The following is a 12,731-nucleotide window of genomic DNA, read 5'->3' on the forward strand; positions in this document are numbered from 1 at the left end:
TAAAGTTTTGAACAGGTGACAACACTATACTGAATAGATCTTACCTAAAGTTCGTATCCTGAGTAGCAGTCAGGGGCACAAAGCTCATTATATAGCTGTATAGTAAGGGAAGGTATTTTTTATTAAGCTTTATAGCTAAGCTGCGTACTTACACAAGCATCGGGAAGCATGTCTCCAAGCCGGCTGGTGTGACTTGTAGGATACGGCACTGGCATGTGATGGAGGGCATGGCAGCTGCTGAACCCTCTCTGTCTTACAAGTTTCTCTTCATTGCTGACAACAAACTGCCCTTAGATAGGCCTTATATATATATATATATATATATATACACTCCTGGAGGGAAACAGATGCTCTTTTGCTGCCTCCACATGAGTCTTAGGAAAGGGTTCTGAGTCATGTTCAGCTTTTGTTTTCGCTTTCTAGTTACCTTTTGGCTCCAAGCCTGTCACCTGTTATAGGTAAATAAACCAAATCAAAATTTAGCAGCAAAATTTATTGTAAGATTTATATAAAATGCAGATAAGCAAATCAGCGCGCTGGGTGGCCTGAGGAGACCCCTGCTCCCCACCGGCCCACAAGGCCAATAAAAACAAACAGCAACTTTTATACTTTTCCAACTCCCCTCCCATAGTCACTTGTTAGCTCTTGATTGGGCTTGGGTTCGCGGGCTTTGTTCTGGTTGGTTCTGTTGTAGGCCCATTTTGATTGCCAGGGACTTTCCATCAGTACTTTCCATTCCATTTAATTAGCCCAATGTCCTTGGAGCTGAATATGGGAAGGTGTCCAGATGGTCCAGATGTTCTCCTTGGCCCTTCTTTATCGTTTCCATCCTTGACCCTCTGATCCTCGTTCTCTTCTTCTTTTGTAATGAGTGTACTTAAACAATATTTTTAGAAAAGCAGGATATGGTATACGTGCTCAGTAAAACAAGATACTTTATCTTTGCCAACTAGGTAGGGAACTGCCAGTCGCAAGATAGTCAACTTATAGCAGTTAACTATTCCACAGCTTACAACTCCCCAGTCCCAACAAAGCATTAGCTACAATATACAAAAAAAATACAATATATATTTTGACGAGTAAATTTTACTATTGCTTACTTATTACACTTGGTAGAGTGAGAACTGGCCACAAGCCTGTAGTTATAATTAGAGCTTTATTATTATGTAAAGATTTTAGCAATCAGCGTAGCTTATCGTTACACAGGTTTTCTAGCAACTGGCATGGCTTTCCTATTACATAACATTTCTGTTAACTAGATTGGGTCAAAATTTTAATAATCAGTCCAATCATCATAATTTAGACTCTTTCCAAGCAGCATAAATGGTCTGGTAACTTCTTGGTGAGGTTTCTATGGATGTATACTTCAAACACAACACTCCTAACAATCCCATACATTATGCCTCACAATTTCCTATATTTAAATCGCAACTACTTCTTCTAAATGATCAAATCGCGATTATTTTATCAGACTGTTTGCAACATAGGGAAACAGGATGCTCTGCCTAAGTTGGGGTGAAGCAACTCAGACTTTACCCTATTTGCAAAAGGCGATGGATGAAGAAGGGGGATCATACTGGCTTTGGTGTTGAATGCCAAGCCAGCCTGACTCAACAATCCCAAAGTTAAACATGCTGAGGATGTGAAGAACAGTGATTCTTGGCAGAAACTGGTACAGGTAAGGAAGTGGCATACAAATTTCCTGATAAAGGAACCAACAAGTGAAACTACAGATAACTTATCTAAAGCTGCTGAGCTGACACAGCTGGCCAGGAAACATACGAATGACAGTCAATCACTTTATATTATTAAAGCCCAGTCCCACTGTTTTTGTTTGTTTGGGGTTTGTGGGTTTGGGTTTTTGGGTTTTTTGTGTTTGTTTTTTTTTCCAGGTAGACAACAACCACAGCCTTTCCCTCATCCACTGAGTGGGTCACCTTAGAATGAGACCAGGACCTGTCTTTCATAAACTCGTGCTGGCTAGGCCTGTGCAGAAGCCTGGGCAACAAGGATTTAATGTGCTGCTATAGCCACGGATAACCTCCACTGTGCAAGCTGGAAAAGGATGTGACTGGAGAGGGGGCCTGTATGGAGGGAGAGCAGCACATTTCTGGGGCCCACTTCCCTGTTCTGGTCCATGGAGACTGAACAACACAAAACACAGCACAAACACGACACAAACACAAAACACAACTGAACAACACAAAACACAGCACAAACACAACACAAACACAGCATTCTCTCCTCCCCCCGCCTTTTCCCTATTTTCTTTAATTCTCTATTTCTCTTACTACTTAGAAGATAAGGGCAAAACTTATACCACTTTCCATGCCAAGTGTATAATTTACTTGTAAAACTTCGTGAGGTTTTTTGGACCCTCTGACATTTATTGTTCCTTTTCAACCACAGGCACCTGCAAATCTTCCTCTTAGGAATGGGACATGACAGTCTGATCCCCTGGTTGTCCTGTGTGGGCCGTATGATGGCACTCAAGATGCTCTGCTCCATAGCCTTCCCTGGCACCGATGTCAGGCTGGGTCCTCCTTCTGACCTTTCATGTAGATGGGCATGACATTTGCTAACTTAGTAATTAATCTAAAGAATATAGGGAAGTACAAGGGGCCACAGAAACCCTGGGAGGGGAGGAAAGAAGTAAAGGATTAAAAGACTACTCAGAGACTGAGGTAGCATCAGCAAGAGAGAAACAACACTGATAGTCCCACCATCTCATAGTATTCTTCTGGACAAAATGTCCAGCACACAGCTAGACAGGTCCATAATACATTGCATGAACAATTGGCTGCCCAGCTGGGCTCAGAGTTACAGTCAGTGGGGTTACATCAGGCTGGCACCAGTCACCAGTAAGGTCCCACAGGGCTCAGTTTTAGGGCCAGTGCTCTTCAGCGCCTTTATAAACAATCTGGACACACAAGTCAAACATACATTAATTAAGTTTGCCGCTGGTACTAAATTAGGAGGAGCTGTGGACTCCCTCAAGGGTAGAGAGATCCTAGAGAGAGATCTAGATTGACTGGAGAGCTTTGGCAATCATCAACTGTATGAAATGTAAAAAGAGGAAGTGCTGGATTCACCAGCTGGGACAGGGTTATATGTGTTATATGTGCAAACTGGGGGACTGTAAGGAGCTAAAGAGCACAGTTGCCTGTCTGAAACACGGTTAAGGCCAGAGAAGGAACTTGCCATAAGTTAAGACATGTGATAGCCACCACACCAGGAACTTGAGATAAACACAGAAGAGAGCACAAAAGGGAGCAAAAGGAAGGAGCTAATTCCTGGAAGAAGGAGATCTGGTTAGCACATCCTGGTTAATGCATCCGGACAAAAATTCCCACTGTGGCAAACTGTGAAAGGAAGCAACTGCTCATACTCGTATCACCAGTCAAAGAAAGATGACCCCAAGCTATGGGACAGAGAACATCTGTGACCACCAACAACCACCAAAGCCCCTCAAAATCTCAGAGGAAACATGCACAGAAAGAGGACACACCCATCCTCACTTAGCATGCAAGGAAGGCTCTCTCATCCTTGCTTCATATGTAAATTAGGAGTATGCTTCCATAGGTACCCAGAACTTGGACTGTATAAAGGTGGTACCACCAGAAGAATGACCTGGGACTCCCACCACTGAATAGGCCAGGTTGAGGATGGACAAACGGGACGCTGCTGGATTCAGAGGTGATGGATTTTCTGCTTGATCTCTCTCTCTCTCCCCACCCCACCTCTTTTCTATTTCTTTTACTATTTCTATCTCTCTACCTTACGTTTATTTTTAAATAAAATCTGTATTGCTGACTTCGGCATATGGTCTCATTTGCACCTTAATTTGGGCAGAGGCATCTCTCACTTATAGGATCGTAACAGGGGTGAGAGGCTGAAGAACAGCCCCCTGAAAAGACGTATGGGAGCTTGGGTCGACAGCAAGTAGAGGATAAGTCAACAGTGCTCCCTGGCAGTCAAAAGTGCCAACCATGTCCTGGACTGTTTGAGGGAGGTGGTTGTGCTGCTCTACTCTGCCCTGCACTGGTGCAGTCTCACCTCTGTAGGGGGAGTTTTGTGTGTGATTTTGGGCACCTCAATATAAAAATGACATCAAACTATTAGAGAGTGACCAGAAGAGAGTGACCAAGATGGTGAACAGCCTCAAGTGCAACACTTATGAAGAGTGGCAGAAGTCACTTGGTTTGCTCAGTTTGGAGAAGACTGAACGGTGACCCCATTGCAGTCTACAACTTCCTCGAGGTGGGTGTTGTGAATGAGTGCTTTGGTTGCTTAAAGAATCACCACAAAAGTATTAACAAAAGAAGGTTTTAATATATATTTGTGAAAGCATGACTTAACAGAGTTAAATGACAAGGTTCACTCTATTGCTACATAGGTAAAGCATATAAAGGAAAACTGGATCAAAACTTGTTTAAAATCATTTTCGCTGAGACTGGGATACAAAAAGTAAGAGTGCTAAAGAATAAGGGAGACCCTCAGATTGAGTCAAACTTAGCTTCAGGCTTACTCAATGGTTTTATGTCTAAAGGATTTAGGAGCTTAATCATTATCTCATTTAACATTACAAAATGGATCAGTACAGCATATAAGCACAGAAGTAACTTAATTATGAATCTGAGTTGGCAATATTCATATTATACTTCCTATAGGGTATGCAAAGCCAGTACATTCAAAGGTACCTGTTAAAAATTCCACCAACACCACACCACCATGAGTGAAACACTCATGTGGAATGTCTTTGCATCTCTCAACAGGTGAAGGGCTGAGCTGTGAGGAATGGGGCTATCAACCCAGTTTTTAGCTTTCAGTGATGGTCCTCCAAGTATTAGAGTTGGCCAGCTCTGAGAGGCATCCCACTCACAGTGAGAGGCTGGCACATGCAGCCCACTGAGGTCCAGGAGAGCTCCAAGGATCTCACTTAAGACTGCTGTTTATAGGGTTACAAAATGCTTGGCTTCAGTCATCTGTCAGTCTCCAGGATGATTCAGGCAAGTAATGCTCCAAGGCTGTCACAGGATAGCTGACTATGTGTTGTCCTTTGTTAGCTAACAGAAGCCCCTGCTGTGGACAGTGCCTTCCTTCCTCCCTCATCATGCATGAGATAAGGTCCAGGAAAGCTTCATTGCCTAAGTCATCACTCACGGCTTAGTCCTAATGAGAATTCCTGAGACTGTAGAGCAGCCTGAGGAGGGGAGGAAATGTACCACCACAGGGAGCAGTGGAGGGAGAAGTGCTGATCTCCTCTCTCTGGTGACCAGCAGGAGGAAATGTAATGATGCTGTGCTGAGGGAGGTTCAGATTGGACATTTGGAAAAGGTTCTTCACCTATGAAACAGAGCAAGGCCTGAAAAGTTAACTTGGTTAAGCAGAGCAAGGCCTGAAGAGTTAACTTAGAATGCGTGCTCTGAGCAAAGAAACAAAGACCTAAGTTTCAAGGACTAGTGGAAGATACCACATACATAAATCTGACACACTGACACAAAAGAACATAAAGTAAGAGCACCAAAAATGCTAACACACACATAAATAGACATATGGAAGGAACACAGGATGATAAGGAGGAAAGAGAAGGGCCAGAGTCCGGAAACTCCTGCCAAATATCAGAAACTCCTGCCAAATACATGTTGGAGTCAACCAAATTGAAGAAAGTTCAAAAGTTTACCTGAGAAAGAGGAGTAAAAAAAGGACCCCCGAGGCCAAAGTACCACCAAGGATCTCCCCAAAATGATGACCGCGCCCCTGACTCCGCCCTAACTCTGCCTTCTATGAATATTACAATGAAATGTTGCAATAACAGGAATATTCATGAAATGATGATGTAATCTCTTGCAAGAATTATATAAATAGTCTGGCTTTTCACTGAGTGCTTTGGAGCTCTTTGTCCAGCGCAAGCTGGGAGTTCCGCAACATTGCCTAAAATAAATACCTAGCTTCTTAAAGACTAAAACTTTGTCTCTGAGCAGTTTCTCTGCGCCTTTTGGGGCACAAATTCGGTATCACCGAGAGGATGGCCAGTCAATGGAATAAGCTTCTCAGGGGAGTGGTCATGGCACCAAGCCTGTCAGAGTTCAAGGAGCATCTGAACAACATTCTTTGTCATTTGGTTTGGTTTAAGAAAGTCCTGTGAGGAGCAGGGAGTTGGACTTGATGATCCTTGTGGGTCCCTTCTAATTTGAGGTATTCTATGATTCTGTGATCTGAAAATCAGTTGCTACAGAGCTGAATATCCTTCTCAACATGCCAAACAGGTTTCATGGGCCCAACATGTTTAATGCGAGTGAGAAATTAAAACTTGTTTCTTTACTAAGACAAACTCAATGTCATGCTGCATTTCTAATTACCCTTGCACACACTCACAGGCACGTCACAACTTCCCATCACAGCAGAGAAATCAGGAGTGTGTTGCAGCAGATGGGCTTCAGGTGCTTATCCTGTAATGGTTTTCTTGTTGCCCAAGGCTTTTTGGTTTCTTTGCCAGTCAGTGCTTAATCTTTTGGGGATCCTTGACCTTTACCTTCTCCAGATTCCAAGTTGTCAGAGCATGACTCCCAGCCGAGTGCTGTTTGTGTGGTATCCCTGTCCCTTACTCCACTGTCAGGCATGGCCTCTCCTTGGTCAAGAGTTGAGAATACTGTGCAATCAGGAGCTATCTACAATGAGATGTGACCAGCAGGACAATGTAGTTCACGTCTTTGAGTGGAATTATCTGTCCCTCCTCGGCTGAATTTTCTCATCTGTTTTAATCATAACTGATTTTGTCAGATAACTTCTACAATAGAAGTCGCTTAATGAAGAAAAGAACTTTGGGTTTCTTGTCCTGTAAGATTCATCCCAAAAAAGCAATCTAAGATTACATCACCCAAATAAATATGCATTTGGTAAGCGGAGAATATGTATTAGATAGGTGGGTTTATGTGAAATTTACTGTATGAAAGAGGTAACTTTTTGCCCGTGGTGTGCTTGAATTGTGGAAACCTCCACCTTGCACCTCGCAAAGAGCAAACAATATTTCTTTTCTAAACTACACTCTGTGCCTGTGTTCAGAGAGCACCTAAAATTAGCAACATAAACCAGAATTGGGTGTAATGGCTGAACTGTGGACAGGAGAGCAATTTCAAAAAGTAAGGCAGTCCGTGAAACATAATAATCATGAATTAATTATTGGAAGGTGGTGTCAGGATATAAGCTTGCTCTTCTTGAAGGCTGATACAGCAATTAGTTACACTGCACTGGGCCAAATTGCTGAGGTAACAGTGTTGGAGACACAAGGTTGAAAAGATACATCAGGAGTAGCTGAATTAGGGCCAATTTGGAAGAAATACTATGGGGAATGTTGTTTATTTTGGGAGAAATATGGTCAGAGACAAGCAGGTACGGATAGGGACAGTGAAAAGGTGGGCTCAGGGGAAGAGAAAACTGGTAATTAGATATAATATGAGGTAAAGAATAAAGAAGGGATCTTTTGGCACTAGGATTGCAAGTTATTATGAATGGTGGTATTCAAAGATGGAGGTACCATTGACTAACCACATCCTGGTTTCAATTTCCGTTTTGTCTTGGGGTCACATGCATTTTAATCTCAGTCTATGGGATGTCTTGCTCATGTGTTTCAGCTCATCTAGATGTCCAGATTCCATTACAATTGCTCTAAGTTATGTTGATTTTTGACAAGATTAAGTCTGAATAAACTCTCTAGGTCAGGTTACTAACATTATTAGTCTACACAAGTTAGTTTTCTTCCAATCAAAACCCACAATCAGTAATAGTATTGTTCTCTGCATCTTGAAACATGAAAAACATGACTGATCCATTGCATTAACTTTCCATAATTCTCAGAACAGTGAAGGCAGACAGACTCATTATTTCCATCATCTTCACCAATAATAGGTGAAAAATCTGTTTGCGCTGAAAGAAACAGTGTTTCACTTGTGGAGATGCTGTCAAACTGTTTCCATTTTTCTCTTTTTACCTAGACCTAGGTCCATACCTGGGGCCTTGCCCAGCCATCCTGGAGCTGTGTCTGGCCCTGGTTCCCCTCACCGGGCCTGGCCATGACCCTGATCCATGGGCTGATGTTCCAGCAGTGCCCAGTGCCAGTCACTAGGACTGCCCCCACCTGCCCTGCTCCCCAGCTGGGGTGGTAGGACAGTCCTGGCTGCCAGCCCTGCCTTGCTGTCCTTGGGAAAAGCAGTCAGTCAGGGAAAGCATCCAGTTGAGGGTCAGCTCAGGGTTGACCCTGCCTCCACTTACGTACTGCTTTCTCTTTGATAGGAGATTATCCCGCTCACGTGGTTGCACATCAAACAATTCAATGTTGCAGTAATTGGAAGCTGGGGTCACTGTGAACTGATGATTATCAGCAGGCACAGGATGTTCACTTTGTGGACTGAGACTTGATCGCGCACACCAAGCCCTGTCCTTGACTCCTCGCCAACCTCCCAAGTCCTCACCTTGCAATGAATAACATGTCTATCAAAGGGCTATAAACCAGCAGAATATTTTTAGTATTCTATATGCCTTAACTCTGATGCACACACTCATTTTTCATTATGGCATTTCATTGATTTTATATGACAGAGGACCCATTCTATTTATAGTCACAGAAGGACCTCCACCTTTATCCCACAAATTGCATTCTGTCAACAACTTCAAACACAAAACTGTGTCCCCAACCTCTGCGCATATATTTGGAGGGGCACCTTCACTTCTATAATTCCTATTCTAGCAATTATCTATTTTGATTCATATCTCTGACCATTCCTGATGCAACTCAGTTATCCAGGTTAGAATATCACGCTCTGAAGGAGTTTCTTGTGAAGGTAAGGGCATAATGAACTTCGTCCTAATTGCAGAAAAGTGTTTCAAAGAACTAAATCCCAGGTGCCACTCAAATTTGAGCTTCTTAAAACTGTCAAGGTCAGGGATAACTGGTAATTTCAGTTCCTCCTGCTCTTGTTTGCTGTCTTCTGTCATGCCTCTGTAACAGTTTTCATGGTTTTCATGCACCACTTGTGCAGTCAGGATGACTGAAGGTCATTCAGCAGTTGCAACTGTTGCTTCATCCTCAGACCTTGGAGGATGGTCATGGTCACTAAACCCTCGAACAAAGGCCTCCAGCTGAGTCAGCAACTTGTGACGTCACGCATGTGGGATGTATTTCCAGTTATCATGTTAATGCATTATATGTCTTTTTATTCCTATGCCTTCTTTTCCCTTTCCTGTTTTCCTAATCTTCATATTTCTGTTGGGCACTGATGTTTGCTGTAATTGATTGTATCACATGCCTCAGGCTGGCAATCTCTCTAACAGGTATAACCACCACTCTTTCATTCAGTTCCCTAATCCTGTTTCTCTGATGAGCTCTGAATCTCAAACCACTCATCCTTCTATCACCTCTCTAAAATCACTTGCAGGCCTACATACTGGAATTACCTGCCCAGAAGTTCATCCCCATGGATGTTCACAGCTATATATCCAATGCACTTAACACTGAATTTCCAACAGTCAGCCAGATTTTACTCAGGCTGATATGCATTCATGCTTCAAAGTCTTCTACCCACAAGGTATTCTTTTACAGTGGTTGGGCATTCTTGTTTTGGACCTTCATTACTGAGGGCATGGTATCATAACCTGAACAGAATCAGATTTAAACTCATATCAGTAATATGCCATAATTAGACAGATATTAAGGAAAAGCAGTTGAAAAGAAAAGTGTTGTATGCATGTATTGTATTACCATTGATGTATAAACTGAGTTTTGAAGGTTTCTAGAACAGGGAAGTATCTAGTCATTAACCCTAGAAGGGAACCATATTGGAATGTACTTAGAGTATTAAGACTCTACACCCAAATAAAACTATCAAGATAGTATATATTAAAGTATGTCAAGCTACACCAGAGAAAACATGAGCTATGCTACCAGGGTATCTTGATAGATGTAAAACTCATGGGGTCACAAATGGAAATGCTCTCAGGAAACTCTATCTTGATGATGTAGCCTTGAAGCCCAAGTAAAGTGGTGGTGTCATTGCTGGTACAGAGGCCAGAGGCTGTGATTTAGTTTTGTACTGCTTCAAGGCTGAGATTTGTCAACAGCTGCTTTGTCTGAGCTTGTTTCGGCCTGCGTGGGGCTTTGCATTTGCTTATTTAGCTGTAACAGCAGTTGCCTAACAATCAGATTACATATAATATTATCTAGCTTGTTTTGACATTAGTTAACTTCATGCATGTTATACTGTTATAGTAGCTTTTTATGTAACTATAGTTAGTGTAAATAGGTCATTATTCTGTGTCTGTGACCTAGAAGCGCCTGGAAGAGTATTGAGTGCAGGATGATAGCAGAGGCCTTGAAAGTACAGGCACAGGATGGTACCAGAGACCTCAGGGTCATAAACAAGTCACCAGTGGTCAATTACCAGTCACTAAAGGAATGCAGCCTTGGGAGCTGGATAAAACTGGTTTTAAGAAAAAAAAAAAAAGAGAGAACAAAGAGCAAGTATCTAACATAAACTAAACCACAGACAGTGAATTTTGTTATAATAAGGAATTGTGAAGCAATAAAGAAAGAGGAAGATGTGGTGCATGTTACAAGATGTATAAAAATAAATCCAAGCACAGACCCTAGAGTGAGGAAGTCCCCACCAACAGCATTACATTTCTCCCAGTGAAGAACAAAGGACACCAACAAATCACCATAACTCTCCTTTTTCACTGTCAACTTCTGGGGCCAGAGTGGTAGTGGAAGGGTGATTCTTACACCAAAGAACAGGGTAGGTAGGTACTGGGAAGTTTCCATACATCTGTTTTAACTGATAATTAATGCGGCTTTTTCTGTAATAATTATATTAATTAGACTACTAATGTTGATACCATTGTCACCAGACTGATAGCAATGCTTTGCTGTTGAGACTCCAGTTATTCAAACAATAAATTGTAGTAGTACAATGTATTTCTTTAGTCTGCACAAATGGTACATGTTGCAGCCCAATACTGAAGGAAACCAAAATGCCTGTAATTCAAACATTGCCTAAGGGACCCACAACATGATCATGTGTAGAATCTGTTGAGGATGTGTATAACTGATATCAGAACTGGAACCATCTTTAGATGTACACCTAAGACTGCAACAACAACAATAGCAACAAAACCCACATACCACTAGCAGGCTAATGGTTATAACTCCACTATAATAATAATTACAAACGGCACAGGCGCCACTGCCTCAGGGTGTGCAGAATCAATCAGTGCCATTGAACAGTGCCATGCATTTTGGTTTTACCTTAGTAAGGGCAAATACACCTCTGATGTTTGTCTTGCCTCTGATTACTTCCGCTTGAAGCCTGTTGTAACATGGATGCAACAGTGGGCCAAGAGATGAGTTTTCAGGAGTATTTGCTTTTTCAGGCAATATAAATCTGAGAAAGTCTGTTTTCTGCCACCTGGAATATTTCTTTCGTCCAAACATTTCCAAACATGGAGTGTACCACCTGATTCACTGCTAGTTTGTTTGGGTTTTTCTTTTTTTTGGGGGGGGGTGTGTTTTGGAGGTGGCACCAGCTTGCCTTTCTGACATTTTTTGTGACAAAACTATTGCCTGTGTGGTTAGCATGATGGCTAAGAAGGATGTGTTGAATCTGGCACTTTTACGCTTGCAGCCTGAAAAGTTTCCAATTTCAATTGTCTTACAGCCTCTTCCTGCCTTGGACCTGTCACAAAATAAATGGTTTAGGTCACTTAAAGAATCACCATCAAAGGTAATAGTGAAACCAAACTTTAATATGAATTTGCAAAACTACAACAAAGTTTGATGGCAAGATTCACTCTACTACTTATACATGGATAATACATATAAAGGAAAAGCAAATTAGAATCAATTTAGAGTGATTTATGCAGAGAGCAGGGGTTTAAAAGGCTTAAGGGAGAAAAGAGTAAAGGAGATCCTTCACTGAGTTGCAAGATTCAGAGTGGACCCCCTCACTTTCTAAACTCCTTCTCAGAGAGGAGTTTGGGTGCAGCTGGATCCAAACTTAGGCTCAGACTTGGTCGATGGTATATGTCTAAAGAATTTAGCAGCACTGAATCATAGAAGCACTTAAATGTTAAATTAACCAACTAACTTTGCTGATATACTCCTCCTTGTGTCTCCCTCTCTGGATATCAAATCCTGTTCTTTATCTTCCTTCCATTCTCCACATCTTTAGTTCTGTCCTTCGTTTTCCAGGTATACTCACTGATGTTCTGAGATCTTGTTAACCATCTGATCTCTATGCCACCAACACTCACTATTCTTTTAGCCCTTCTGTAAATTGTTTCTGCTGGTGCTTTCAGACACATTTTTGAATTTGCCAGCCTTAGTGTTCCTATCACAAATCTCTGCATCAACAGACTTAACTACTATACAGAAATTGGGGGTTTTTCTCTATTTAAATTATGAGTCACTGTGTGTGGTTCCTACCTTTTTTTTTCTTTTTCAATGAATGAATCCAAACACTTCCTTTCACAATGAAGAAGCAATGGTGGAGAGATTTCATCTTGCCTTCTCACTTTGGATTCTCTGCCAACTTATGTGGCAGTTAAGAAAACAAAACTCACTAGGAGACCATATAGATAAGGAAAGTGATTTTTATTTAACTTCATGAATCAGCTGACTCTGTTTACTCATATTTTCACCAACAGAAGTATCAGTATGTATGTGTCTAATTAACCAGGCT

The sequence above is a fragment of the Neopelma chrysocephalum genome, unplaced genomic scaffold, assembly GCF_003984885.1.
Source record: "Neopelma chrysocephalum unplaced genomic scaffold, ASM398488v2 Primary Assembly neopelma1_59, whole genome shotgun sequence".
NCBI classification, from domain to species: domain Eukaryota; kingdom Metazoa; phylum Chordata; class Aves; order Passeriformes; family Pipridae; genus Neopelma; species Neopelma chrysocephalum.